The following is a 27,394-nucleotide window of genomic DNA, read 5'->3' on the forward strand; positions in this document are numbered from 1 at the left end:
AGGGGGAAGCAATATATTCGATACCTCATATTCGAAACCTGGACAGCAAGCTACACCGCGATGCAGAGCGCCCGTCTTGCAGAGTCTGTCACTTGAGTTTGCTAAACATCTGCGTAACGCTATCACGCTTACCAAATAACCCCGTGATGAAACGCGCCGCTCTTCTTTGGATCTTCTCTATCTCCTCCGTCAACACTATCTGGTACGGATCCCACACTGATGAGCAATACTCAAGTATAGGTCGAACGGGTGTTTTGTAAGCCACCTCCTTTGTTGATGGACTACATTTTCTAAGGACTCTCCCAATGAATCTCGACCTGGTACCCGCCTTACCAACAATTAATTTTATATGATCATTCCACTTCAAATCGTTCCGCACGCATACTACCAGATATTTTACAGAAGTAATTGCTACCAGTGTTTGTTCCGCTATCGTATAACCATACAATAAAGGAACCTCCTTTCTATGTATTCGCAATACATTACATTTGCCTATGTTAAGGGTCAGTTGCCACTCCCTGCACGAAGTGCCTATCCGCTGCAGATCTTCCTGCATTTCGCTACAATTTTCTAATGCTGCAACTTCTCTCTATATTACAGCATCATCCGCGAAAAGCCGCATGGTACTTCCGACACTATCTACTAGGTCATTTATATATATTGTGAAGAGCAATGGTCCCATAACACTCCTCTGTGGCACGCCAGAGGATACTTTAACGTCTGTAGACGTCTCTCCATGAGAACAACATGCTGTGTTCTGTTTGCTAAAAACTCTTCAATCCAGTCACACAGATGGTCTGATATTCCGTAGGCTCTTACTTTGTTTATCAGGCGACAGTGTGGAACTGTATCGAACGCCTTCCGGAAGTCAAGGAAAATAGCATCTACCTGGTAGCCTGTATCTAATATTATCTGGGTCTCATGAACAAATAAAGAGAGTTGGGTCTCACACGATCGCTGTTTCCGGAATCCATGTTGATTCCTACAGAGTAGATTCTGGGTTTCCAGAAACGACATGATACGCAAGCATAAAACTTGTTCTAAAATTCTACAATAGATCGACGTCAGAGATATATGTCTATAGTTTTGCGCATCTGCTCGACGACCCTTCTTGAAGACTGGGACTACCTGTGCTCTTTTCCAATCATTTGGAACCTTTCGTTCCTCTAGAGACTTGCGGTACACGGATGTTAGAAGGGGGGAGGGGCAAGTTCTTTCGCGTACTCTGTGTATAATCGAATTGGAATCCCGTCAGGTCCAGTGGACTTTCCTCTGTTGCGTGATTCCAGTTGCTTTTCTATTCCTTGGACACTTATTTCGATGTCAGCCATTTTTTCGTTTGTGCGAAGATTTGGAGAAGGAACTGCAGTGCAGTCTTCCTCTGTGAAACAGCTTTGGAAAAAGGTGTTTAGTATTTCAGCTTTACGCGTGTCATCCTCTATTTCAATGCCATCATCATCACGAAGTGTCTGGATATGCTGTAATTTCTTGATGATCAGGCCTGCAGTGAAATACACTCCTGGAAATTGAAATAAGAACACCGTGAATTCATTGTCCCAGGAAGGGGAAACTTTATTGACACATTCCTGGGGTCAGATACATCACATGATCACACTGACAGAACCACAGGCACATAGACACAGGCAACAGAGCATGCACAATGTCGGCACTAGTACAGTGTATATCCACCTTTCGCAGCAATGCAGGCTGCTATTCTCCCATGGAGACGATCGTAGAGATGCTGGATGTAGTCCTGTGGAACGGCTTGCCATGCCATTTCCACCTGGAGCCTCAGTTGGACCAGCGTTCGTGCTGGACGTGCAGACCGCGTGAGACGACGCTTCATCCAGTCCCAAACATGCTCAATGGGGGACAGATCCGGAGATCTTGCTGGCCAGGGTAGTTGACTTACACCTTCTAGAGCACGTTGGGTGGCACGGGATACATGCGGACGTGCATTGTCCTGTTGGAACAGCAAGTTCCCTTGCCGGTCTAGGAATGGTAGAACGATGGGTTCGATGACGGTTTGGATGTACCGTGCACTATTCAGTGTCCCCTCGACGATCACCAGTGGTGTACGGCCAGTGTAGGAGATCGCTCCCCACACCATGATGCCGGGTGTAGGCCCTGTGTGCCTCGGTCGTATGCAGTCCTGATTGTGGCGCTCACCTGCACGGCGCCAAACACGCATATGACCATCATTGGCACCAAGGCAGAAGCGACTCTCATCGCTGAAGACGACACGTCTCCATTCGTCCCTCCATTCACGCCTGTCGCGACACCACTGGATGCGGGCTGCACGATGTTGGGGCGTGAGCGGAAGACGGCCTAACGGTGTGCGGGACCGTAGCCCAGCTTCATGGAGACGGTTGCGAATGGTCCTCGCCGATACCCCAGGAGCAACAGTGTCCCTAATTTGCTGGGAAGTGGCGGTGCGGTCCCCTACGGCACTGCGTAGGATCCTACGGTCTTGGCGTGCATCCGTGCGTCGCTGCGGTCCGGTCCCAGGTCGACGGGCACGTGCACCTTCCACCGACCACTGGCGACAACATCGATGTACTGTGGAGACCTCACGCCCCACGTGTTGAGCAATTCGGCGGTACGTCCACCCGGCTTCCCGCATGCCCACTATACGCCCTCGCTCAAAGTCCGTCAACTGCACATACGGTTCACGTCCACGCTGTCGCGGCATGCTACCAGTGTTAAAGACTGCGATGGAGCTCCGTATGCCACGGCAAACTGGCTGACACCGACGGCGGCGGTGCACAAATGCTGCGCAGCTAGCGCCATTCGACGGCCAACACCGCGGTTCCTGGTGTGTCCGCTGTGCCGTGCGTGTGATCATTGCTTGTACAGCCCTCTCGCAGTGTCCGGAGCAAGTATGGTGGGTCTGACACACCGGTGTCAATGTGTTCTTTTTTCCATTTCCAGGAGTGTATAAGTCTTGAAATGACATTGTAAGTGAGGTACCAGTATCACTGCTTAAAACATTCATTGAGTATTACGACAGCTGTTTCGGAAGATGTACATTTTCAATTATATATATATATATATATATATATATATATATATATATATATATATATATATATATATATATATATAGTTCTGAGGCATCAAGGGATCACCAAGTTAGTATTGGAGGGCAGCGTGGAGGGTAAAAATCGCAGAGGGAGATCAAGAGATGAATACACTAAGCAGATTCAGAAGGATGTAGGTTGCAGTAGGTACTGGGAGATGAAAAAGCTTGCACAGGATAGAGTAGCACGGAGAGCTGCATCAAACCAGTCTCAGGACTGAAGATCACAACAACAATATATATATATATATATATATATATATATATATATATATATATATATATATATATAACATCAAGTGTGACTGTTTCTGGTGACCTTTTTTAGTTAAATTTCATGTGAAATCTAAAATATTGATTTAACGTCGATTTTGTACTATATTATACAATGTGTCGTAATATTTTGATATAATATTTCCCGTAACTTTTCGCAGCTCACAACGTACATGTGAACTATCATTCCTGCTATTCTCTCACATCTATTCCTTCGCCCACTAACTCATTCGAATCAACCATGATTTTCTGAAAATGTGTCTTTATATACTCAATTTCCAGTTCGATATCCTGGTATTCCCTCCTTATCTCTCCATCTTCTGCTTGTGAAGCTGGCATCGATCCCTGGAACTACTGTTGCTGGCTTCGGATTCTGATGAGACACCTCAGTCACTGAATTGTTCAACCCTTTCCCCTTTACTTTGCCATTCATAACGAAACGTACTTCCCTCACTCTATTGTGACCAGAAATCAATGTGTTCTTTCCATTTCACTTTACTGTCCCCACAGTACCTACACAAAGCAGACTTTCCAGCATCCCTCGCACATTTAAACTTGAGACACTTCACCTTCCGATTGACTGAGCCCTTTTTCAAGTTCACTTCCCTGTATGAGTATGTGAATGGGGGACTAACCCAGCATCTTTTGGCAATATAGAGATCACCAGGATCCTTTTTCAATTAAATGCTAAATGCCCTAAGGATGGAAATTTTTCTGTTTAATGCAGTGGTTCACATTGCCTCCTGCATTAATATGCCTCTGATCATTGATGACTGTTCCACCTATTAGGGGAAACCGCCCATCGCAAGAATAAGAGGTTCCCCTAACACTATCCGCTCCTCCATTCTCTTCGCTATGTCGTTCACAGAGAGAGGATGACTATACCGGAAGTTTTCGGTCACCATAGGAGCCGACTCTTCCCATTTCCATATGCTGCAATGCCGTTCACATGTTTTTACCTTTTTTTATTTTTTTCACGAATATGATAACAGTACCTCTTTTTGTTTCTACTACCCCTTGCATTTTGTGAATGGCACTTACCAGTGGACAAGAACAGTAACCTTGTACATGACTGAAAAACGAAGAACAATTCCCTTCGAAATGGGACACCGAGACATCTGCTACCTCATCACTATGGAACATAAGATTAACTGTATAGATCATCACGTTCGGATAGCTATTGGGAACCCTCTAAAATGTCGGTAACTCTTCCAGTCTCCATATGTTGTGATGTCTTCCGTCTTCCACACTTTTGTCAATGAGAATAACCGCCTGAGTCATTTATTTCTACTGACGTGTGAAGTGGGAGCTGCATAGTTTACACCAAGCAATGTTCAGTTCTCTGTGAGAGCCAAAGGACTGAAACGTGTTAATATCAGTTTAGCAGCTGACACGGATCAGGAAGTGGAGAAACAAAGTGTACGGCAGTGTACACTACTTGAATGCGTTACAGCCGAAAAAACAATATATTAAACGCTTATGAAGGACCATTACAGAAACCCCCTATTGTTCGAATGGTTCGAATGGCTCTGAGCACTATGGGACTTAACATCTGAGGTCATCAGTCCCCTAGAACTTAGAACTACTTGAACCTACCTAACCTAAGGACATCACACACATGCCCGAGGCAGGATTCGAACCTGCGTCCGTAGCGGTCGCGCGGTTCCAGACTGTAGCGCCTAGAACCGCTCGGCCACAAGGCCGGCCCCCGTATTGTGATTGACAGTCTGTTAGATTGGGCTTCCTTTAGCATAGTGGACGGAACTTTATGCAGATCTGTGCAAGCGACTTCTAGCACTGGCAACGTGCTGCAATGAGCGGAAATGTGTATATGTAATATTTTGGCCATCAACATGCAGACGGTATTTGTTTTTATGATACTTCGGAAGGGAGAGACGTGGCAAAATCTTACAGCAGGTTCTATTTGAAGGAGTGGTATAACTGGTTAAAATTTGGATGCAGATATTTCTCTCAAAACTACACCGATTTTGCTCATGAAAGTAACAGAAATCGGTTGTATCAGTTCTCGCGGAATCAGGACCATTTTTATTATTATAATCGTCACGATTGCGTGTTTAAAAAACAGGTGTTACCGCAAGCCCTGTGTTATTTTGTACTTCCCAACCGCGGTTTATAGACACCACTTGAATTCTAGCTCGTTGTGGAACATAGAAATGATAGTGTTTTCTCTTTCCCGGTTTTCTCTTGTGTGAAACAGACTTCGATGATGGAATTGCTTACAAAAGTAGAATGCATTAATCTGCTGTGTGATACAAATTTTAGAGATATGTCGGTGGAGGGGAGCTACGGAGCAAAAATATCAAATGTAGGCATGCAGACGGTAACTGGTTTCGATGTAATGGAAGAGAGCGAGTTGCGGTAAAATCTTATAGCAGCATCTATTACAAGACAGGCTCTCACGATTTGTTTCGTAAAGCCAGATGTGATATAGTTTCGTACTGGTAAAACAGGACTTGCGTGTACAAAACAGCAACATCCTCTTCAACTATAGCTTCTTGTTGTTGAACGTAAAATGATTGTGTTTTTTCCGACATGTGAGCTAATGATGTGAAAGATCGGATTCTCTAATGTTATTTCACACGTCTGAATTGTTTGTAATACGCAGGTGCATGACAGTTTATTTACAGGCACTGATTTGAATGCGAGAGCCGCTCTCAGATCGTGTAATTTTGTAGTCATTCTGTTGGTCTTCTTATATTAGCACTGAATATAACTGCTCGATTTGAAACCATTCTTTCTCATATAATTACAATAAATATGATGATTCCTACGACAGAGAATGTTGACCCAATTCCTGAAAATACATGTCATGATGTTGTCCATCAAGCTGGAAGACATTGCTTAATATGGAAGTTTTTTCATCGAAGTTTAAATTCTCGCTTTTTCTTTACTCTGATGAGGGGGCTGGGATCCACGTGCAGGCTCAGAAAAACACATGACGTCATCGGGAGGTTGTGGGGGGGGGGGGGGGGGGGGGCGTGGTTTGGTGGTAATTAATTGATCAATTTAATTTGTATATCAATTTCATATCAATTTGATATCAAAAGTTTGCCAGCATCCCCAGTACCCTACTACTACCATCTTCTAGAACACCTTTCATTTCTGCTGTGTACTTACAGCTACCACTACATATTGCCATTATCACTAACTCTGAACAATCTGGCTGTTTTAGTTTGTGTTGCTCATCTGATTCAACTGGGAACAGTCCAAGCCTTGAACTATCTGAATCCATTCATCATAATACTGTGACCAATTTTCAAAATGTATGAGAACTTCCTGTTTAGAATCATCAAATTGTACTATCTTCGCTGGTTTCTATACTTCAGTTCCGTGATCTTTAGCCTCTAGCCTTATAGCAGCATGGAACACCTTTCTCAATTGTTGAAAGTGTCTCTTTCTATCAGGCTTTTTCATCAGTTCTTCACTGAACAGCGCGTAGTCTCATTCCTTTGTATCCTCGTCCACCTCTGCATCTACGTCCTTAAAGTAATCAGTCTTTCCCTAATCTGCAAAATTAACGTCGTTTTCCTTTTTACCAGCTTTGCGTTTTTGCCTCTTCCGCTGTGGCGGTTTTGAATGGATAACTTTTAAATCTCAAGTAACGAACGTACTACTGAGGTCTTCTGTCTCCATAGATTCCTCTCTACAAAACACTTTCTTCGGCGCTGTGCTTTTGCCTGCTGCTACAGCTTTTTATGCTTTCTGTTCTGTTATATTCTTTGTCTGCTCGTGTTCGTCTTCAATGGGAGCTGAGTGAGTGTTGAAGAGAAGTGGAAGTTTGGTCGTGTTCTACAGCGTATGCCTGAAATTCTTCGAAGGCCTCAGCTATCCCGTTGCATGTTTGGTTTGTGACTGGTTTTTTGTTAAATTGATGTTGTGTCCGATATGGGTTTTAAACTTGGTCCAAAATTTCCGTCTGCCTTTGCAGTCTATCTGTCGGCATTCACTGCCTCACTTGTCTTTGCCGGTATTATGAAACTTGTCGGCTTTTGAGGGCGTGAAATGTGTTCCAGACTGGCTTCATGTCTTGGATGGATCTCATTGTACAGTCATCTTTTCTTCTGTCTCGGGAATAGTTCGTCAGGTTGTAATGCAGGTTTCCTAACGGAGAAGGTTCATGTCTATGTCTTCTCTGATGGTTAGTGCAGCCAAGAGTTCGTCATCTGATGTTGTAGTGTATTTTTTGCAGTATGCTTCAGCATAGGCATTTATTGTCCTGCCGTTTGGTTTTCGAAGGGGTGAATTGAAGCTGAAGTCTTGAATAGAATTGGGAGATGGTAACTGAAGATTGTGTCAGCTATTTCCGCTGTTGGAATGACTTAGGTTAGGTTTGGACTGTGGGGGATGTGATCTGGTAAGGAGTCTACTTGATGAGCTATGAGGGTGGGATTTGTTTTCTTTGGGCGCAGTCTTATATACCCTCCACTCCACATGTCGGGTGCAGGTCATCGGTACACACGAATGGCTCCGCTGTAGAGGTGGTTAGGGCAGCGGGCTGTCGGAACGCCGCCGATGCAGAGAAAGCACGCCTACGTGATGTGATCTCAGCTCTTCAATTGGCATGGCCTGAACTGATCTCTCCATAGACTGTCGTGCACTGAATACGCTCAAGGTAGCGCCCTAAGGCTAACTTATCAGGAAACTTCTTTTATTTTATAAGCTCATCATTTCGTTATATAGACGGATGTCTTTTACGAGAGGTGATCATAAACTAAATTTGCTAGGGCGATATGTCTGGAGTTTCGTCTGTTGTGGAGAAATTAGTAGTGCGCGGTAATTTTAATGCATGCAGTTGGTAGCAGTGAAAAGTTCAGTCCCCTCTCACCTTCAGCGATTGTTGTAGGTAAACAATCTTATGAACACAAATGGTAACTCGTGTGGAAAACTGATCTCGCGAAGAAATCTGCTCAGTTATTCGATTTCTGTGTGCGAAACGTGTAACCGCGGCTAAAATTCAACGACAGTTGGTTGTGGTTTATGAGGAGACTCTAATGTTCGTTAGCAAAGTCGCAAATTACTGTGGAAAGTTTGCAGCCGGTAGAGCGAAAGGCACTGACGAGGATCACAGCGGCCAACACAGCAGGCCATCAACATATTTGAACGTACTTCAAGTGGGAAAGCTGATTCAGGACAACTGGAGCATCACATTACAGCATATGATGGTATAATTCGGAATGTCGTTCGGAAGCATTCGTCACATTGTTCACGATATTCTACACTACCTGAAAGCTTGTTCCAGATCGATTACACGAAATCTGTCCAAAAAACACAAGGAGAAGCGCATGGGAACAAAGTTTAATAATGATAAAAAAATGGGAACGCGTATGACCTACCACGAACAGCATAGTAAACGCATTATTGTAACTAAGATAGACACGAATCCCACGCATACAACAGTAGTAAAAGTTTATATGCCAACTAGCTACACAGATAAAGAGATTAAAGAAATGTAAGATGAGATAAAAGAAATTATTCGGATACTTAAGGAACACGAAAATTTAATAATCATGGGGATGGGAATTCTACAGCAGGAAAAGGAAGAGAAGGGAAAGTAGTAGGTGAATTAGGACTGGGGGTAAGGAATGGAAGAGGAAACCGCATGGTAAAATTTTGCACAGAGATTAACCTAATCATAGCTAACACATCGTTTAAGAATCATGAAAGAAGGCTGTATACGTGAAAGAGACCTGGAGATACTACAAGGTTTGAGATTGATTATATAATGGTAAGACAGAGACTCAGGAACCAGGTTTTACATTGTAAAATATTTCCAGGGTCAGATGTCGACTCTGACCACAATTCATTGGTTGTGAACTTTAGATTAAAACTGAAGAAACTGCATAAAGGTAGCAATTTAAGGAGATGGGACCTGGACAAACTGAAGGAACCAGAGGTTGTAACGAGTTTCAGAGGGCGCATTAGGGAACGAACGACAAGAACAGGGGAAAGGAATACAGTAGAAGAAGAGCGGGTAACTCTTAGAGATGAAATAGTGGAGGCAGCAGACGATCAAGTAGGCAGAACTAAGAGGGCTAGTAGAAATACTTAGGTAACACAAGAGATATTGAATTTAATTGATGTAAGGATAAAATATAAAAATTCAGTAAATGGAGCAGACGAATATTAATACAAACGTTTAAAAAATGAGATCGACAGGAAGTGCAAAATGCCTAAGCAGGAATGGCAAAAGGACAAATGTAAGGATGTAGAAGCATGTATTACAAAGTTAACATACATGCCGGCTACAGGAAAATTAAAGAGACCTCTAGAGAAAACAAAGTCACCTGTGTGAATATCAAGAGCTCCGATGGACGACCAGGCCTAACCAAAGAAGGGAAAGCAGAAGGTGGAAGGAGTACATAGACGTTTGTATGAGGGCGATGTACTTCAGGGCAATATTATGGAAATAGAAGAGGACGTAGATGAAGATGAGACGGGAGATACGATACTGCGTGAAAAATTCGACGGAGCACTGAAAGACAAAAGTCTAAACAAGGCCCCGGGAGTAGATAACATTCCATTAGAACTAGTGATAGCCTTGGGACAGCCAGCCATGACAAAATGCTTCCATTTGGTGAGCAAGATATATAGACAGGCGAAATACCCTTAGACACAAGAAGAATATATAATTCCAATTCCAAAGAAAGCAGGTGCTGACAGGTGTGAAAATTACCGAAATATCAGTTTAATAAGCCATCGTTGGAAAATAATAACACGAATTCCTTACAGACGAATGGGAAAACTGGTAGAAGCCGAGCTCGGGGAATATCAGTTCGGATCCCGTAGAAATGTAGGAGCACGCAAAGCAATACCGATCCTATGACATAGCGTAGAAGATGGGTTAAGGAAAGGCAAACCTACGTTTATAGCATTTGTAGACTTAGAGAAAGCTTTTGACAATGTTGACTGGAATACTGTCTTTCAAATTATGAAGGTGACGGAGGTAAAATATAGGGAGCGAAAGGCTATTTACAATTTGTACAGAAACCAGATGGCAGTTATTAGAGTCAAGGGGCACGAAAGGGAAGCAGTGTTTGATAAGGTAGTGAGACAGCGTTGCAGCCCCCCCTGATGTTATTCAATCTGTATGGGAAAAAATATTTGGTGTAGGAATTAAAATCCAGGGAGAAGAAATAAAAAAAACTTGAGGTTTGCTATGACATTGTGATTCAGACAGAGACATCAAAGGACTTGGAAGAGCAACTGAACGGAATGAAAGGAAGATATAAGATGTACATCAATAAAAGCAAAACGAGGATAATCGAATGTAGACGAATTATTCGTAAGTCAGGTGATGCTGAATGAATTAGACTAGAAAATGAGACACGAAAAATAGTATATGACATTTGCTATTTGGGGAGCAAAGTAACAGGTGATGGAAGTAGAGAGGATATAAAAAGTAGACTGACGATGGAAAGGAAAGCGTTTCTGAAGAAGAGAAATTTGTTAACATCGACTACACCCATGAAAAATAGTTTTGCATCACCACGGTTTCCAGACCTCTTGAAGATAGACGTTGACAGTGGGTATTGTATCAGAGACGCAGTCCCTTTGACTGTTCAGAGATGTGACCAAAACCGCCAAAAGATGTAAACAACCATGCATAAGCAGCACCTATTAGATGGATGGGGTCCGACAGCCGATCAGTTTCAGTTATTCCCCCAGGTTCAAATCGTCCAAATGGCTCTGAGCACTATGGGACTTAACATCAGAGGTCATCAGTCTCCTAGAACTTAGAACTACTTAAAGCTAACTAACCTAACGACACCACACACATCCATGCCCGAGGCAGGATTCGAACCTGCGACCGTAGCGATCGCGCAGTTCCAGACTGAAGCGCCTAGAACCGCTCGGCCACACCAGCCGGCATTCCTCCAGGAAGGAGGTACTCGGTTCATGTGTTCAATCGTGCCTAGACGGTCAATACTGCATTGTTAATATATAAGGAACTATCAGCCTCGATTGCGGTAATGAAAGCAACCTCTACCTAGGTTTCATCCCAAGTAATTGAGCCTTCTTCAGAAGATAAACCTGATTCTGTAATGTGTCTACGAGGGTATGATCTGGAAATGAAACTAAAACAGCCTGAATAGGCGTAGTCACATATTAAAAATGAGGTACATACTTAAGCTCCGGCGAACGCTTCGTCTCCACGAGGTGGTGACTTAGTACCTATTCGTCTGGAGGAGGGAGTCAAAACAGGTTTTCCATCGATGGACGTGTTTCATCATCAAACATGAGTTGGAATTTCTCTGATGTCTGTGTTATGGAGAAGTTTTCTGCTAACGGTCACAAGTAGATAAGTCACACACAAAACTTAAAGTTCTCTTTTTTCCAAGAAAGCATGAAAGACAGCAGCAGTCAACTTTCGTGTGTCATTGTTACCTCAACAGACATGAATGTTGTTACAAGAACTATTACACAGTAACTGTTTGTGAGGTATCTGTTAGCTGACGCCACAACGTTTTGATTGGAAGAGAGTACAGAGAAGTACATGGTAGATACTGTTTGTTAGGGTTTAAAACACCTAATCAGTCTCACACATGGTCAGACAAGTTATCCAGTCTGTAGTTGTGTATTGCAGTCCCTCATTGATGATCATTTATCATAGATTTAACCATTTTTTCTATTGTTCTCTCTGGGTGTATCAATTGTGTGGTAACACACAGAACTCGCGTTTCACTGTATACAACCGTGTGTTCTGTGTGTGACTACTCGTCACCGTTAACAGCAAACTTTTCCATACCACGGTCATCAGAGGAGCTCCAACTCATGTGTCGTGATGAAATACGTCCATCTATGGAAAACCTGTTTCAGCTCCCACCTCTAGACGAACGAAGATTTATGTGACGTACTCCATTCCCCCGCCACATCTTGGGGATAAGAATGGAATCTTTGGTTTCATAACTATGGTGGTTCTAAGTTACTGGCAAGTGTTTGTGAGGTACTTCAATCCCCATGTACACATCTGCTTGACAGATGTACTGTTTACAGAGCTAGCGGCAGCAGGATGTGTAATTTCACATGTCAAACACCACTGCTATGCAATTGTCTGTTTCCTTGTAACAGACATTCTCCGTTGCTGACGATTATTTTATAGGCCTGATGCGAGCATAGTACAGTTTCTGAACCATCACAGGATGTGAACAGTGGGCGCTATACACCTCTGGAAAGCTATATTGTGCATGTATTACAAAAACTCTAGGAAGTAGTTTTGTCTTGGTTCAAATGGCTCTGAGCACTATGGGACTTAACTTCTTTGGTCATCAGTCCCCTAGAACTTAGAACTACTTAAACCTTAGGACATCACACACATCCATGCCCGAAGCAGGATTCGAACCTGCGACCGTAGCGGTCGCGCGGTTCCAGACTGAAGCGCCTAGAGCCGCTCGGCCACACCGGCCTGCAGTTTTGTCTTCTTAAAGTTTGCCACCTTAGTGAGTGGGACAGAAAAGTTGCAGGATGGCTGTATGTCATATGTTGGACATTTATGTCCTGCCTGAGAGTGCATGTGTTTATGTTTTATGATCGTTTCTCTCTTACCAATACCTCCTTCGTTCTGACCCCAGACATGAAAATAATACTTTAGAACTGAAAGCGCAGTTGATTTTCGTAAAATGCTTCAAACTCCTTCCATTTGCAGCTCCATCGTACATAAAACCACATGTTTCTTCTTAACCATATGTTACATCATCACAACACCTTCATATGTACTATACATCAATAAGGGGTGCTAACTTTCTTGTTAATCGAGCATATGGGGAGATTTTTTCCATTTGGATGGGTTCGGTGAGTATGACTGGCGGAGAACAGTCTTCGCTGAACAGCAGTAAAGGACTCTGCTCGCTATGCTCCTTCATGAAGCGTGGTATATAGTGGTCTACTTCTGGTTAGCTGAAAGTTAAATCAGTTTTGCAGGGAGGATTAGTCAAAGACATTGTGAGGAGAACTTTCGATTTCTAACTGTATCCCAAGAATGCTCTGTAACTTGCATCCACACAGGAAAAGATGGGTGCTTGTAATCATAAATTACGTACTATAATAAAAGTGGTAGAAATATGTAGATCGGTACAGGGCATTGTCTGGTATACTTTGTACTTATACATGTTCGAGAATTAACAATGAATGGGTGTACAGCATAGTCATGGTTTAGAAAGTGGGAAGTGTGCTGCCATTTCATTGTTAGGCATTGAAATTACCTAAAAACTGATTAAATTGCTAAAATTCATCTGATTATCAACTGTAATGCTTATCACAGTATATTATTCTATACTGAAGGTGTCTTTTTATCCCAACCACTGGTACACTACTGATTACCACTTTAAGATTGACTTAAATCACTTGTTTGAGATGGAGAGACAGTCTTGATGGGAGCAACACCTTTTGAGGATGGCTAGCACTGAAACAGTGATCGCATATATCACTGCAGTATGGCGAATCAGTTGAAACAGAACACTCAGCCATCTGTTACTCCGTCACTGTGAAACATGCTCTACAACGCGACAAAACTCTTCCAACTTCCATATGTCGCAATGTGTTCCCCATTTTTCTGTCAAGAAGAAACATCACCTCTGTCTTTTATTTCAGTCATCCTGCATGTTGTGGGAGCAGAAGCAACATAGTCTACACCACACAATGTACAGCTTTCAGTGAGATACAGTGGATCAAAACGTGTTAATATCAGTTTAGAAACTGACACAGATGTCAAAGTTGTGGTGGAGAAACAAAATGCATGTCGGTGTACAAAGCTTTAGTCATACAATACTTGGATATGTTAGAGCTGGAAAAATAATATATCAAACCCTCTCCTGTGACTGACAGCCTTGGGATATGGTCCTCCTACAGCACAAGTGATGAAATTTTACACTGATCCACGCAGGTGACTTCAGTCGCTGGTAACCTGCTCCAGTGGATCAATACCTGAATGTTTGGTAGGACCAACAAGTGTGCTCGATACCAGCACACAGACAGGTTGTGTTTTCGATATATCGAAAGAGGGAGATCCTGTGAAAGTCTTATTGCGTTCTCTATTGCATAATGTTAATAGAGCTTTTATAGTGTGTAGATTTTCGCTGCTGGCTGGTACAAAGTAACGTCGACAGAGACAATGTTTGAGTGACATGTGAATGTACAATGAGGAATGCAGATTTTCAAATGGTTCAAATGGCTCTAAGCACTATGAGACTTAACATCTGAGGTCACCAGTCCCCTACACTTAAACCTAACTAACCTACGGACATCGCACACATCCATGCCCGAGGCAGGATTCGAACCTGTAGCAGCAGCACGAATGCCGATCTCCGGCGGACTGCAGTACTTGTATGTATTATGGAGAAACGCCCCAATGTAGTAACGAAATCCTCATCTTCTTCCAGTTCCCATAATTGCTCATACCGTCTTTTGTACTACCTCATGTTGCTGAGAAAGCTTCGTTTGGCACTGGCCTACCGCATCGTACGTGAATGGCAAAGGTATGACTACTTTTTCCAATTTCCATTTAGTGGTCTAAACAAACTCCTGTCGCATTAACTCAGCCCACCCTGTTTCTTCACACACTACAGAAGGTGGTAGATACAGTGCTCTCTAACTTTTGCTCAGTTCCGAGTCAAACTGGAACGATCACATGGACGAAGGCCTAAGGGAGGTCCGGGCAGAGAGTGGAGGTCGGTCACAAGACGCAGAGGGACGCTCTAAAGCCACGTTGGAGTTTTACTGTATGAAGCTCTTAGGAGATAGATTCGAAAAACGTGACTCATTTCGAGACATGAGAGTGCCACGAACACACTTCACCAGTGGCTGTAATCATTAAAAGTCTTCTCCATAGGATCCAATTCAGGATGTGGTTGAATCGAAACACTTGATTCTAAATCACAGACTTCATTTCTACAAGAAATGGTAACACTACAACAATAAGCAGTGTATTGGTGACACGATTTTCTATGTTTCTCACAACTCCAATCTAGCAATACATTTTTTAAGTGATTCACCTCATAGCATACCATCTACAGTATGTGATCATTGTCAATCAACCATCTTACTCGCTCTCCTAAATGTTTATTAGCGTGAAATACACTGAGGCGATAAGAAAACTGGTATAGACATGCGTATTCAAATACAGAGATATGTAAACAGGCAGAATACGATGCTGCGGGCGGCATCGGCTATAAGAGACAACAAGCGTCTGGCGCAGTTGTTAAGTTGGCTATTCCTGCTACAATGGCAGGTTATCAAGATTTAAGTGAGTCTGAATGTGGTTTCATAGTCGACCACGAGCGATGGGACACAGCATCTCCAAGGTAGCGATGAAGTGGGGACTTTCCCGTATGACTATTTCAGGAGTGTACCGTGAATATCAGGAATCCGGTAAAACATCAAACCTCTGACATCGCTGAGACCAGAAAAAACGACTGAAGAGAATTGTTCAACGTGACAGAAGCGCAACCCTTCTGCAAATTGCTGAAGATTTCAATGCCAGGCCATCAACAAGTGTCAGCATGAGAACTATTCAATGAAACATAATTGTTATGAGTTTTCGAAACCGAAGGTCTACTCACGCACCCTTGATGACTGCACGACACAAAGCTTTATGCTCCTCCTGGCCCCATCAACACCGACATTGGAACTACTTAAACCTAACTAACCTAAGGACATCACACACATCCATGCCCGAGGCAGGATTCGAACCTGCGACCGTAGCGGTCGCGCGGTTCCAGACTGTAGCGCCTAGAACCGCTCGGCCACCCCGGCCGGCCTTGGACAATTCCAATAGAACAATACCAACCATACACGTCCAGAACTGCTTCAGAGTGGTTCCAGGAACACTCTTCTGAGTTTAAACACTACCGCTGGCCGTCAGACCCCCCAGACATGAACATTATTGAGCAAATCTTGGACGCCTTGCAACGTGTTATTCAGAAGAGGTCTCCATGTCCTCGTACTCTTACGGAGTTACGGGTAGCCCAGCAGGAATCATGGTGCCAATTCCCTCTAGAACTACTTCAGACATCAATCAAGTCCATGCCATGTCATGTTTGGGCACTTCTGCGTACTCAAGGGGACCCTACACGATATTGGACTGGTGTACCAGTTTCTTTGGCTCTTCAGAGTATAACCAGCGGCAGCATCAGGGAAATGCAAATTTCGGCTTAATGCCACATTCCTTAGCCAAATATCTTTCTACATTCGGTGAGAATGGTGATTTTATTACGAGCTTACACCGCCATGACGTGCACCCGCGCTTTCCATCTGTTAGTGCACAAACTAGCGATCACCGTCTATATTCAATGTCACGGTACTTGCGTGGCAGACCACTTCTTTTGGATTCAGTGCCGTACATCGATTTATAAAGCTTGTATAGCTTTTTAACATACATATCGTTAGTGATACTTGACTGCACCTGTAGAAATAAGACGGTTTTTCATGCAGGGTGACAATAATGTAGTCGTTGCGATTGTGTTTTTAACAGCTGGTCACCTATAAGACAATTACGTCTCTCTTCCTAGGACACACTGCTACCACTTGCGAGAGAAACAATTGAGGCACATCCATCCACCGCTGATTCTCGCTCATCGTTCAGTTATTTAGCACAGTATGTGTGATGACTCGCTGTATTCAGCTGGCTCATACAGTATGTGTTGGGGTGTAAAGTTATTGTGGTCAATGTTCCGATACGTGCAAACAAAATGACTATGTCCTGACATGGGGAAGGTATGGATTTGATACGGAAAATTGCGATTTCACTCCATCGATAGCTGTAAGGAGGATGAAAAATTTTATGTGGAAAGTTATGTCCAGTCATAAAGAGAATATAGACACTTACATTTCCAGAGCCACAGCCGACTGGAGGGATTATTTCTGACATTTCACTCATTGTAGGATATCAACAGATTGAGGCTGCAATCGTAATATTTATTTGTAATTACGGACATAAATATGTGGCTGCGTTTGTAGGACGATTCTATCTGGCGTGGGAGCACTTGGCGGAGGTAGCCTGCGGCTGGAACGATTGAGATTTCTGGTTTACGGTAGCTGCTATCGTCTTCAGCCGCCTGAACTGGATAGGCTGGGGTACAACGTGCAGCTGACCTAACCATGTCGTCTAGGCGGTTGAATAGCGATCTAATACTCAGTATGTGTTGGCAGCCTCCTGTGATCACGTGCGTTGGGAGCGTTTCCGTTGAATATTTGTGAAGATTCAATATGGGCTTGTGTTTGCTCTGGACAGTTATTCCCTTCCATGTAAATGCACTGGTTGATTGCTTGTACTGCCATTCTCCACATTACCTCTCTTTGCTTGGTTGAGAGATCACCGGTTGTGTTGTGTGTTGTGTACATCTAGCTGACGAGAAACAGGTGGAAGAGACGGCTGCTGTTTCTCTAGACAAGAGAAACACCTTAGTTGAGTTTGTAAAGTACGAGAATGGTTTGGAATCTGCTATATCATTGACACTGGTATTCGTTGATAAATGCGAGTGGAACCCAATTCCTCTAATTTTCACATCAAGTTACTCATTGGTTTGCAGCATGTTTCACACAATGACCTAGCTAAGGTTTCGGGTTTCTGGAGATACAATTTCCACTCTTTACCATCGGAATTATGGTCTACAAGCGATCGGTATCATATTGCTAGCCGCGCGGAGTAGCTGCGTAGGTTAGATGAAGCGTAAGTTAGATGAAGTAGTGTGTAAGCCTAGGGACCGATGACCTCAGCAGTCTGGATCCATAGTAAAAAAAAAAACTCAGCTAAACTCCTCCCGAACGGGTCATGAAGGTACGGACCGGCCGCCGTGCCAGCCCACAGACGTCACTGGATGCGGATATGGAGGGGCATGTGGTCAGCACACCGCTCTCCCGGCCGTATATCAGTTTCCGAGACCGGAGCCGCTACTCTCAATCAAGTAGCTCCTCAGTTTTCCTCACAAGAGCTGAGTGCACCCCGCTTTCCAACTGTGCTCGGCAGATTCGATGGTCACCCATCCAAGTGCTAGCCCAGCCCGACAGCGCTTAACTTCAGTGATCTGATGGGAACCGGTGTTACCACTGCGGCAAGGCCGTTGGCTGGATCCATAGTACCTTTCCACAAATCTTCAAAATTTCATATTACTATGTGGCTGATTGCGAGATCTATCGTTTAAATCGTATGATATTCTGGCAAACCATTGTAAAACACAGAGGTTCTTGTAATACCAGAGTCTGGAGATGGGTAAAGAAAGCATAACAGCAAGCAAGCAGGTCCAGGCCAGAAACAGTAACGACCCTGTGCCGGAGTAACCAGCCCAGAGTTTGTACATCTGATCGAAGAGTGATCACTGTCAATAAAGGGCACTTTCATCGCTCATCAGGTGAGCATGAGCAGGAGCAGTTGCCTCGTGACCGTTGGCTGCGGTGGATGATCGAACAAACTCGAGGGAAATATCTAGTTCTATGACTATGTACATCAGATGTACTGATGTTTTTTTGGTAGCTGTCCATCTTCGTGATATATGTACGAGTGTCTGGTGGTGGACACTTGTATGCCGGATGCAGAGGTGATTATTTTGTATGGTGAAGGGTACGAATTGTGCTTACTACATCGATATGGTATGGTGGTACATCGTTTGGTGTAATATAGCCTGGTTGAAGATCTGTTTCACACCAAAAAATTAAAGTCTTCCTCGACAATAGCAGAACAATTTAACTGAGGAAGTGTCTTCAGCGATAGTTTATTTCATGATCTGTAACTACTTTTTCGGGGATTAACTCTCAGTGCAAAATGATTGCTGTAGATCTGTACACTAAAGTTATGCCGCTGAAAATCTCACAATTTGTCTGTCTGCAGGAAGTGATGGGCAGTGCCCCAGCAGCAGCAATTTGGCTGGTCAATTCAGTAAGAACTAATCAGAATGCTCCATTCACAAGTTCCACGATGTCAGAGGGTCACAAGACATCCTTTGTGCAGGGGATAGGCCCCCCTACAGACTTCTTTGAACAATACATGAGGCAAGGTATGTTCTGTGAATTCTGGGAGTCATTTGATGCATTTTTTGTTCAAGTGTTCAGAGACAAGTCCAAGAGGAACATTCTCCTCTGGTTCGGATGCTGTCCACCACCCGCCATTATGGCTTTAGAGCGTCTACAGACCAGCTGCTACCGGCCATCGGAAATTCACTTAAAATTCCAATCATGTTTTCTTTGTAACACAGTTTGTTGAATTCTGTTTGTGATTTTTTATGATGTTTTGTAGGGTCCAAAATATCTCATGAAATTTTAGATGCGTGATTCTTCTGATTTTCCCATCTCTGCTTAGGCAACGGTGTGCGTCGAGAAGTGAGGAAAATAAAAAAAAAAAAACAAGAGCACTAATGTCCCTCACTCCAACAGCAAGTATAAACTAAGCCCCCTCAGCGTTTCAGAGAAGTGATGAACACCACAGCAGCTGCAGGACTCAGAAATTTTCTGTATTTGACAGTGCCTTCATACAAGCAGCTAATACTTGATAAGCGATTAGCGTCCTGTTTAGATTTACTGAGAACTTATTCCGGCTTCCAAATTTCGTAGTTTTGTCGAATAAAATCCGATATTGCAGCTGATATCGGTTTCGATATCTATTTCTCACAATAGCGTGTGAAGTAGCTCATGGATGAAGACTGGGGGATTTCAGAAGTGTGCCACGATATTTTTAGTCTATGTTAAGTGTGGCGGCTTACATCGCAAAATTGAAGCAAACTACTGTGCAGCGATCTTTTTGAAATCATATTTGGAGAAATATTCAACTGGATTTAATAACTCGTGAAGCAGCCTTTGCTCAACAACAAATGAAAGCTGTGGTATTTCTCACAGAAGAACTCTAAGTGTCTCAGGGAGGAAGGCTGGGAGGTTTAACAGGTGTGCCACATCGTTTTAGACTCTGTGTACAAGTGTGGCGGCATTCCTCGGAATAAAACGTGTAACAAATTGTCGAAAAGCATTTCACCACACACTCATCCATTATCTTTTCTTTCCGCTCATTGTGCAGGAGGCCATGGATAGAGTCGTCAGCTGTTTTCCCGCATGTAGTACACTTAATAAATTCATCCCTGCTCATCACCGGCATTTCCTCAATTGTACACATGCATGCTTGTGTAACGTGGGTGAACGTCTTGTCTCTTGTGCTTCAGAAGACTGACTGGACCTTTTTCGAATGATCTATAGTTACAGTTATTAGCATAAGGTGCAATGTGTAACTTAGCCTCATTCTGCTGCATCTTCATTATTTGATGAACCGTATTCATCTTCTTCATATAGCCACCAAATATCATTGCTTTCCAAGCATTGTGCAGGTGGACATACTCTTCTGCTATACGATTACGGCTAATATAGCCATTAAGCTCCTCCTTCTCCAGCACAGATATCTCATCCATTGAACACATGGTAAAAAGTAAACAATTACATTTGCTGTCCTGGTCCAGCATATACACAAAGAGTGAATGAATTTCCCGCCATTTTTTGCCCTGGGACGCCATCTTGGGTTGTCATTGGAGGGTATGGGGAGGGGAGGAGAGGGGGCCAACAGCACTGCCTGGTTGTGGTGTTGTGAACTAGATCAGTAGGACTCGGGTGATCACACTGGATGGAGCTACTGTCTAGTGTTCAATCAATGACAATTCAAATTGTTTAAATAAACAATATACCGCTACGCATACAAAATAAAGACTTACATCTCACCTATATGGCAGCTGAGCACAAACTGAATCTTTTTCCCCCAATTTGCAGTTAAGGATGTGGAGGGGATGGTCGGGGAGGTGGAAGGGGGCATGGAGTTAGGTTGATAGAGATAGCTGAACTGAATTATTTTACTGGCAAAATCACAACTTCCTGCTATGACATCAGTGTGACATTGCCACATCTGGGGCCGCATTATTGGATACACTGTCTTGAATAAATCGGGCAACAATGGAGGGCAGGATGTTCATTTTCCCTTATTACTTCTATCAGCTCTAAACAGTAATAAAAAGAATAAGGAAACAAAATTAATAGCACGGTCTGAATAAGAGATTTGTGAAACTTTTTCTAAAATTGAATTACTGAAAAGAACTTTTGATCTGACTGGATATTTCACTTGGAATGCTTTCCATTTTCGCATTATTAATAGAAATTTTGCAGCTGTATATCTTTTATATTTCGTCCAGCAGGTATATTGATCTTTGGAGGTCATCTTCTTTCTTTTGAATTATAAGGAATATCAAGGGACTGTACAAGAAGAGACATGATTAGAAATGGAGATACTAGAACAGAATCAAATGTTTTCGACACGAATAAAAAATTCAGATCTATCGTGGAGATTGGAGACAACACCTCATGAGAATGCTAGGTTACAGAATTCCCCAGAAGATTCTTAACTACAAGCAGAATGGGAAGAGAGATACTGGAAGATCTCGAAAACGATGGGAATGATTTTGTTGGTGAGTTCGAAACAGGCAACGGCTTAATCATTGAAAAGAATAAGAAGATGACGATGATGAACAGGAAAAAGTGGTGCATTGAGCTGTTATCTGATTAAAAGTTTACCCTTGAATGCAAACTCTTTTGCCTTCATTTCTGAGGAAAATCGTTTCCCCTAAAAATTTTCTTTCGAATTCAGTACTTTCATAAATAAAATTTTCACAGTGGTAGGAGCTATAAACACATCAAGTGGCTTAAATATGTAGTAAGATTTGTTTGTTCAACTGAACATTCCGACTCCTTTTTATTCCTCCCTTTCGGGGAGCCAGCTTAGGCTCTGGGTGTGTGGGGCAGAGCAGTGCTTCAGGCGGTGGAAGCAGACAGCCGGCCGGGCCTCGTTCGACAACTGGCTGTAATCCCCGCAGGTCGGTCGTATCAGCGTTGGCGGGGGCGGTAGGGGCGGGAAGAGGCCACTCCGTGCCGGCCGTCTGTCTGACAGCCGCTACCGTAATCCGTCACGTGGCAGGCGGGGCGGCCTGGGTCGGTCGGCCCACTCGCCTCACCACGCCGCTGCACCTGCTCACGAAGTACGCTCTTTGTTTTCACAAGTATGGCCAAAGCAGCGCAGTGCCCCAGGGACGTCGAAAATTTCGCTTTCGCTGTTGCTACAGAGAACTCTGGCCATATACACCTACACACCGATAACAATGACTGCTATTAAAAATGCCAAACAGTGAGGCAGTGTGCAATATACACTGCTTGACAAGTGCTAGGGAACAACTGACAATTGCTAGGCAACAACCGACATTTACTATGAAACATCTGGCCTATGGCAGTAAAAAGAAATGTAGACGGTGTGCAGTGGTAACTGCAACGAAGCCTGTGTGTGAACGCTCTGTATGCATTCGACAGTTATGGTCTACCTCAGGGAAGCGTGTTGGCTCCACTTCTCTTCAGCATTTATACCAACGACCAGCCACTCACCCCAGGCACAAGGAGATTCTTATATGCAGATGACCTAGCCCTTGCTACGCAGAGCTCATGCTTTGAAAGAGTGGAAAGAAAGCTGACAACAGCACTTAGAACATTGTCAAGCTACTACAATCGGAACCAACTCAGACCAAACCCTTCGAAGACACAAGTGTGTGCCTTTCATTTAAGGAACAGGGAAGCTAATCGTGAGCTACATATTGCATGATTAGGCATCCAACTCCAGCATCATCACGCACCTAAATACTTGGGAATCACTCTCGATGGAACTCCGACATTCAAAACTCACTGCAAGAACACCAAAATGAAAATCTCCGCTAGAAACAACCTAATTCGCAAACTAGCGGGGACACAGTGCGGATCACATCCAAAAACTATTCGCTGTTCTGCAATGGCACTGTGCTTTTTTTCTACTGACGAATATGCTTCTCCAGTCTGGTAGAGGTCATCTCATGCCAGACAAGTAGACATTGCTCTCAACGAAACCTGCAAGTTGATCACAGGTTGCTTAAGACCTACCCCAACTGATAAGTTTTACTGCCTGGCTGCAATAGCGCCACCATGGGTACGCAGAACAGTGGCTGCCAACAAGGAGAGACAAAGTGGAACAGAACAGTGCCCATCCACTGCACGAACATAATCCACCACAGCAACGGCTGAGATCGCGAAAGAGCTTCCTGAGAGCATCCGAGAAGCTCACCATTTCACCAGAGAAGGCAAGGCTGGAGTAATGGAAGAAGTCGACGGCTCACCTGCAGACGCCAGAAGCTGAAGAACTACCACCTGGACACGAAGAGAGCTGGCTGGTGTGGAAATCTTTAAACAGATTACGATCAGGAGTTGGACGATCCAGAGACAACCTGAAGAGATGGGGCTTCATAACAGAAGATACGTCCTGTGATTGTGGACAAGAACAAACCACAAGCCACATGCTCCAGTACCTTTTCTGCCCTACATCCTGCACGAAGATTGATCTTCTGCAAGCCACTCCAACCGCCTTGTAGGTTGCAAGGTACTGGGCTCATGTTATATAAATACAATATATATATATATATATATATATATATATATATATATATAGATGTGTATGGCTACTGTAAATTTGTATCTTTCTGACTCGAGAATAAAAGTTATGGAGTACAGTGATTGATGAATGTCTTTGGGGAATCCGTTAGTGCGAGATTCCGTGTGGTATAGCAAGGCATCTGCAAGGCATCATTTGAGTGATTAGGTTCGTGGACGAGCAGTTGGAGGGCCAGTCGAAGTGTCGCTCCTGTGGCCACAGTAACGGGTGTGTCTGAAAGTGTCATCTCACGACAAAGCTGAAGCTGGAAATGCTACGCAAAAGCATTTCCAACGCCAGCGGCTTTGTTTATTCACAAGATGATACTTTCGGACACACCCGTTACTGTGGCCACACCACATACCAGAAGCATGGGTAAATAGCCCTAGTTGCGGACATTTGACACCTAGGCAGATCGCTGCAGGCAAACATTGCAGCCGCTAACGGTCGCTGCCAAAATTCTTTCATTGTGATTAAATCTGTTCTGACGGACTGTGAAAAATGATTTGGATCGTAAACAGAAGGCAGGTATCGTGACAGATAACATGATTATTGCACACGTAAAATGTAGGAATTGAAATATATTTACAGTCAAAATGAACTCTTTATCTTTTTATTTAGTTGTGAGTGCTACTCGGAGATGAAGAAAAAAAATTAAAAATTAAAGAAGTAAAAAAAAAATCTTATACAACTACTTTGCTGAAAAAAATTCCTTATAGAACTTCTTTGGTACGACATCTTCACAGAGAGAACCAGACCGACACTTGTTCTGAAATTGACTGTCGTTGGTAATACAACTCGAGCACTGTTCAGTAGAAACTCTTCCTTGTAGCATTGTTCAAAGACAAAGATCACAAACACATAAAAGGACTTGCAGATTAAGTTGAAGAGTCTAAGTGACTGTCTCAAGCTCTGTTGTGGCTGTGGACTATGCGTTGACTGGAATGTGGCCCCACCTAGAACTGCTCTAGTGTCTGTGTGTCGCTCTGTTTCAAGACAGACGGCCGACGGTGGAACGAAGAACTTCTGTCTCACTGGTGTGGCCAGTTATGGCCTTGACAGCAAGGAGCATCTTTGTGGTGTCGATAGTAGGCACCAGAAAACTTAAAAAGAAAACAAGGAACGATACTCCAATTAAATTCTACAAAACTGTTGGTATTCCCACACTGCTCTACGGATGCGAAACCTGGGTGATTTCGAAAGAGCAAGAAAACCTTATTCAGGCACAATCGATGAAATTCCTGAGAAGAGTTAAAAGTTACACAATAGAAGAGAGACTAAGGCATCAAGATATTAGAGTACAATTAGATATTGCGAATAACACTCCGTCCAAAAGGTTACTCAGACTCAGAAACGTAATTATGACCGGCGGCAGCTCGACTTCAGCGATGATGGCCACATAACGGTATTACCGGTTGCAGGGCTGACGGAGCAATCAATGCAGGGCAGTCATGTGGAGCGGCTCTGGCCAGACGGAAGTGGCAGCAGGAGTTAGGATGTGAGCACAACAGACAGGAGACGGCGCATCGTTTTCAGAACGAGAGGGCCACAAGTGTTTGTTGAAGGGGATCATCGCCCACCTGATCGTCTTTCCAGTACTTAGTGACATTCTATTAAATACTGTACAGTATTGTGAAGAGGTTAGCACAGTAGAGGAATTCGTGGCGAGCCGCATCAAACCAATCATAAGACTGATGACCAAAGGAAAAAAAGTGACCTTCTTTAACTTCCGGTACCTGGTGGAGTGGAGTGCTGTGATTCTGGACACGAATTTTGAACCTAGTTACATACTCTCACTTATGGCTTAGCTGTTTGCTTACGTGAATTCCTGACAGAATGAATCTGGATAGCATCACATTGCTGGCGGTCTTGTTATATTTGTCCAGTTAATCTGAAGGGCTAGTCACTTCTCTGTTCCGTATACTCTAAGGTGACCAATCGAAAGAAATAGCTATTTAGGGAAGAGAAGAAGAAAGTTGGGTGGCTGTTTGCTTTAAACTTTGCTTCTGTCGGCCACCTTTTGAGTTGTTCTGGGCCTCCGTAACACCTCTCTAGTGTTTTGGTTCAGAAAGGTCGTGAGGAGTTGCGGGCCTTAGTTTCTGACCGTTGCCTTTTGAGCACCTGGTAGCTCGACGTTTTCACATTATTGTTTTATGAATGCACTGTGCTATTGTGCACCAGACTTATATTTCTCTCTCGTGTGTATATATTGAATCTATTGGTATGGAACTGGCATTAAGACACACCTTAGTGCGTCCTAGTTTTGCCAGCATGAGGGTCACTCCCTGTAGAAAGCGACGCCAGTCTGACGGTTTGGAAGGATGCCCACACCTGTGTTGTCCGAGAGATGACGGCTCGGCAGACGGCTAACCGTACCAAGAGTTACGTAAAGTAATCATTTATAATCGAAAGCTTGCCTTGAAGGTGTACTTTGGTTCGGGGCTCTCAAATGCCTTTTCCTCTCTTTTTCTCAACTCATTCATACTTTAGGGGATTTCTTGTTGTTTCTTAACTAAAAGAAATTGTAAGACTATATGAGTATCGTGGAATCATGTGGATTTTAATATTTTAAAGCAATCACACAGAATTAGAAGCTTTCCTTGAAAGTATATGTTGGAGGTGTCTCTTAAACTGATGTTCTTCTTAAATGGTTAAAAACCCTTTAAAAAAATGTTGCTTTTAGCTGACAGAAGAGTGTAAATTTTTATGGATATCATTTCTCTAAGGAATTGGGTAACTGTCAACCTTCCTCAAGCCCTTGAGTTGGGCTGTGGCTTATGAAACGTGTTTTTATTTAAATTAAATTTCTTAAAACACTGGGATTCTCTTAACCGAAAAATCTTGAGTATCGTTTGGATAAAGATTGTAAATTAAAGGGCAAATGATGCTTTCCCTGATCTTGCCTAGCAGTTCCTCATTCTTTTGGCCTTATTTGCAAAACTGTTAGTAACTTTTGTTTGGCCACGTCACACTGCATACCTGCAGCTGCAGAAGGTACATTCATGCTAGCCCAATATCATGGATCCTTGCACCACACAAAATACTACCAAGTGGCACACTGCCGATCATATGACAAAATGCCTTGCGCTTCTAAAGATCATCTGCTGTACCTATGCCTCCATGACATCAATGAATAATTTAACAATGGGCATTTTTACCCCCAACAAAAGCCTCGTAACAGAGGCCATCTGAATCTGGAAAATAGCTCACAAGTCTAGTCCGTTATTTTCTACACGCCGTGTCTCTTTTGGAAAGAGAGGAATTACCAAGGGCTCTCAGTGAAACATGAGGAAGCAGAGCTCTCCCGCTGCTGACATGGCGTCCTGGCCAATGAGCCCGGCCCAAGTTGTAAATACACAATAACCAGAAACTCCCTGGCATATGGACTTCGACAGATATCTAATGCTCTAGGATGGGCTGACGGCGAAGGACACCTTCTTTGTAGCATCCTTTGCTCGCCCTTTCCCAAACCCAATGTGGTGTGCTTTCCCATGCACACAAAAATCATTCCAGAAACTAGTAATTCCAGCAAAATGTTAAATGAAGGGAAATGAACATATAAGTTCTTT

This window comes from Schistocerca piceifrons, chromosome 5 (genome assembly GCF_021461385.2).
Source record: "Schistocerca piceifrons isolate TAMUIC-IGC-003096 chromosome 5, iqSchPice1.1, whole genome shotgun sequence".
Taxonomy (NCBI): domain Eukaryota; kingdom Metazoa; phylum Arthropoda; class Insecta; order Orthoptera; family Acrididae; genus Schistocerca; species Schistocerca piceifrons.